The 4,919-nt window shown below is 37.0% G+C and overlaps 1 non-coding gene across 1 annotated transcript; it reads right to left on the bottom strand.

The window, feature by feature from the left end:
- Positions 1–2,140: 2,140 nt before the first annotated feature.
- On the bottom strand, positions 2,141–2,212 carry TRNAD-GUC (transfer RNA aspartic acid (anticodon GUC)). Its single transcript has one exon. It is a non-coding gene; the product is annotated as a tRNA-Asp (tRNA).
- Positions 2,213–4,919: the final 2,707 nt, after the last annotated feature.

Genomic DNA, 4,919 nt, shown 5'->3' with positions numbered 1-4,919 from the left:
CTTATTGGCTTCAGTTAAACAGTGCTCACCTCCCTGGGGTTAAGGCATGCCCTCGATCAATTCTCAGTATTGTAATAGGCAGAATTGCTGCTTTTGGTTAGGACAAGTAATCTTTTTTCCTAAATTATTACAATACAGAAATTCCTAGCCAAAAACAATCAGTTTTAGGAAGAAATTATATTCATTGAAATAAATATCTATCGATCTTTCTATCTAGCTATCTTTCTATTCATCAATATATATATTTATATATATATATATATATATATATATATATATATATATATATATATATATATAATCAGCTCACTTTACCATTTACAGCTTAAAACTATTAGCCACCACGGGTCACTACTAACCAAAAGCAGTCATTCTCCTTGTAAATCGTGCCAATCGAGTGGAACAGCAGCCTAGGATTCACGACTGCTTCATCTCATTTTCCAACAGATTGTAGACGTAAATTGGTTTTGATGGTACGCCTGTGCATGCTGAAATATTCAGATCATATTCTGAATTTCAGTTAACACATCAGTAAGCATTTTGGCCATCAGTGAATTCAACCTTTTTTCTCAATCGGAATAGGCAAGGATAATGACAGATATATTTTACAATGTTAGAAAGTACATCATTTTATTTAATTGTGTGAATAAAAGGAATCGCCTCCCCGTCGGGGAATTGAACCCCGGTCTCTGGCGTGACAGGCGGGGATATTGACCACTATACTAATGAGGACTTATTGGCTTAAGTTAAACAGTGCTCACCTCCCTGGGGTTAAGGCATGCCCTCGATCAATTCTCAGTATTGTAATAGGCAGAATTGCTGCTTTTGGTTAGGACAAGTAATCTTTTTTCCTAAATTATTACAATACAGAAATTCCTAGCCAAAAACAATCAGTTTTAGGAAGAAATTATATTCATTGAAATAAATATCTATCGATCTTTCTATCTAGCTATCTTTCTATTCATCAATATATATATTTATATATATATATATATATATATATATATATATATATATATATATATATATATATATATATATATATATATATATATATATATATATATAATCAGCTCACTTTACCATTTACAGCTTAAAACTATTAGCCACCACGGGTCACTACTAACCAAAAGCAGTCATTCTCCTTGTAAATCGTGCCAATCGAGTGGAACAGCAGCCTAGGATTCACGACTGCTTCATCTCATTTTCCAACAGATTGTAGACGTAAATTGGTTTTGATGGTACGCCTGTGCATGCTGAAATATTCAGATCATATTCTGAATTTCAGTTAACACATCAGTAAGCATTTTGGCCATCAGTGAATTCAACCTTTTTTCTCAATCGGAATAGGCAAGGATAATGACAGATATATTTTACAATGTTAGAAAGTACATCATTTTATTTAATTGTGTGAATAAAAGGAATCGCCTCCCCGTCGGGGAATTGAACCCCGGTCTCTGGCGTGACAGGCGGGGATACTGACCACTATACTAACGAGGACTTATTGGCTTCAGTTAAACAGTGCTCACCTCCCTGGGGTTAAGGCATGCCCTCGATCAATTCTCAGTATTGTAATAGGCAGAATTGCTGCTTTTGGTTAGGACAAGTAATCTTTTTTCCTAAATTATTACAATACAGAAATTCCTAGCCAAAAACAATCAGTTTTATGAAGAAATTATATTCATTGAAATAAATATCTATCGATCTTTCTATCTAGCTATCTTTCTATTCATCAATATATATATTTATATATATATATATATATATATATATATATATAATCAGCTCACTTTACCATTTGCAGCTTATAACTATTAGCCACCAGGGGTCACTACTAACCAAAAGCAGTCATTCTACTTGTAAATCGTGCCAATCGAGTGGAACAGCAGCCTAGGATTCACCACTGCTTCATCTCATTTTCCAACAGATTGTAGACGTAAATTGGTTTTGATGGTACGCCTGTGCATGCTGAAATATTCAGAGCATATTCTGAATTTCAGTTAACACATCAGTAAGCATTTTGGCCATCAGTGAATTCAACCTTTTTTCTCAATCGGAATAGGCAAGGATAATGACAGATATATTTTACAATGTTGGAAAGTACATCATTTTATTTAATTGTGTGAATAAAAGGAATCGCCTCCCCGTCGGGGAATTGAACCCCGGTCTCCCGCGTGACAGGCGGGGATACTGACCACTATACTAACGAGGACTTATTGGCTTCAGATAAACAGTGCTCACCTCCCTGGGGTTAAGGCATGCCCTCGATCAATTCTCAGTATTGTAATAGGCAGAATTGCTGCTTTTGGTTAGGACAAGTAATCTTTTTTCCTAAATTATTACAATACAGAAATTCCTAGCCAAAAACAATTAGTTTTATGAAGAAATTATTTCATTGAAATAAATATCGATCGATCTGTCTATCTAGCTATCTTTCTATTAATCAATATATATATTTATATATATATATATATATATAATCAGCTCACTTTACCATTTGCAGCTTATAACTATTAGCCACCAGGGGTCACTACTAACCAAAAGCAGTCATTCTACTTGTAAATCGTGCCAATCGAGTGGAACAGCAGCCTAGGATTCACCACTGCTTCATCTCATTTTCCAACAGATTGTAGACGTAAATTGGTTTTGATGGTACGCCTGTGCATGCTGAAATATTCAGATCATATTCTGAATTTCAGTTAACACATCAGTAAGCATTTTGGCCATCAGTGAATTCAACCTTTTTTCTCAATCGGAATAGGCAAGGATAATGACAGATATATTTTACAATGTTAGAAAGTACATCATTTTATTTAATTGTGTGAATAAAAGGAATCGCCTCCCCGTCGGGGAATTGAACCCCGGTCTCCCGCGTGACAGGCGGGGATACTGACCACTATACTAACGAGGACTTATTGGCTTCAGTTAAACAGTGCTCACCTCCCTGGGGTTAAGGCATGCCCTCGATCAATTCTCAGTATTGTAATAGGCAGAATTGCTGCTTTTGGTTAGGACAAGTAATCTTTTTTCCTAAATTATTACAATACAGAAATTCCTAGCCAAAAACAATTAGTTTTATGAAGAAATTATTTCATTGAAATAAATATCTATCGATCTGTCTATCTAGCTATCTTTCTATTCATCAATATATATATATATATATATATATATAATCAGCTCACTTTACCATTTGCAGCTTATAACTATTAGCCACCACGGGTCACTACTAACCAAAAGCACTCATTCTCCTTGTAAATCGTGCCAATCGAGTGGAACAGCAGCCTAGGATTCACGACTGCTTCATCTCATTTTCCAACAGATTGTAGACGTAAATTGGTTTTGATGGTACGCCTGTGCATGCTGAAATATTCAGATCATATTCTGAATTTCAGTTAACACATCAGTAAGCATTTTGGCCATCAGTGAATTCAACCTTTTTTCTCAATCAGAATAGGCAAGGATAATGACAGATATATTTTACAATGTTAGAAAGTACATCATTTTATTTAATTGTGTGAATAAAAGGAATCGCCTCCCCGTCGGGGAATTGAACCCCGGTCTCTGGCGTGACAGGCGGGGATATTGACCACTATACTAACGAGGACTTATTGGCTTAAGTTAAACAGTGCTCACCTCCCTGGGGTTAAGGCATGCCCTCGATCAATTCTCAGTATTGTAATAGGCAGAATTGCTGCTTTTGGTTAGGACAAGTAATCTTTTTTCCTAAATTATTACAATACAGAAATTCCTAGCCAAAAACAATCAGTTTTATGAAGAAATTATTTCATTGAAATAAATATCTATCGATCTGTCTATCTAGCTATCTTTCTATTCATCAATATATATATATATATATATATATATATATATATATATATATATATATATATATATATATATATATTACCTACTGGCGTTCGCCAGTAGGTATATATAGTTAGGATAAATTCCCTATGGGACTTTTGAAAATTCTATGTCTAATAACTTTGGCGTTTGTGGATGGAATCGGCTGAAATTTTCAGGAAAATGGCACATTTTGTTTCTGAGCAGCTCCTGAAAATTTGGTGGGGTTTCGTCAAGGGGGGGCTGAGAAAAAAGGGGGGTCCCAAAACGCGTTTTTTGCATTGAGTTTTCCATAGGGCGGTTGGACTCACTTTTAGCTCGAACGGCTGAATGGATTTGCACGAAACTTGGCAAAATTGTAGGGACTGTTAGCCCGATGTGCCTTTGCTAGGTCTCAATATATGTGCTCCAGTAGTTTTTGAGAAATTAACGTTTAAATCAAGATATATATCTGTAACAGCGCTCTGGGCAGCGATCCGGTCCGCTTACTTTTCGCTTATCGGAACTTTGCGCGCAGAAAGCTGATTGGCTCTCCGGTGTCTGTCAACATTCTAAACAGTCCGGAGCGGCCGCCATCTTGTCTCTCGGTAGGATCGAGAGAGAAGAAGAGGTGAAAAACGAAGGGTGAATTTAATGAAAGGGGGCAAGGTATCCCCCTCTTGACCCCCTAGGAATGTTGTTGGGGTTATTAAAGGGACCCGTGGGGAAAAGAAAAAAAAAATGATTTTTCACGGTAGAAGCGCTTCACGGGCCGCGAACTGGGCCGCAAACTGGTAGCGAAACGGGAATTCGCCATTTTGTGCTTCGTAAATTAAATTACTAGTTATAAGTGGGTACGGGAGACGTATCCTAATCCCCTATGTTTCCTGAGGGTGGGTGAGGAGGCTGATATATGTTGATACATCTCTTCCAGCGGCTGTGCGTGAGCTTTTTTTTTTTTTTTGCTGCGTGACAGTCCGGAGCGGCCGCCATCTTGTCTCTCGGTAGGATCGAGAGAGAAGAAAAGGTGAAAAACTAAGGGGGAATTTAATGAAAGGGGGCAAGGTATCCCCCTCTTGACCCCCTAGGAATGTTGT

The sequence above is a fragment of the Lissotriton vulgaris genome, chromosome 1_1 (genome assembly GCF_964263255.1).
Source record: "Lissotriton vulgaris chromosome 1_1, aLisVul1.2, whole genome shotgun sequence".
Classification (NCBI taxonomy): domain Eukaryota; kingdom Metazoa; phylum Chordata; class Amphibia; order Caudata; family Salamandridae; genus Lissotriton; species Lissotriton vulgaris.
The sequence above is the reverse complement of the archived record's forward strand: the minus strand, read 5'-3'. Positions and strand labels throughout refer to the sequence as shown.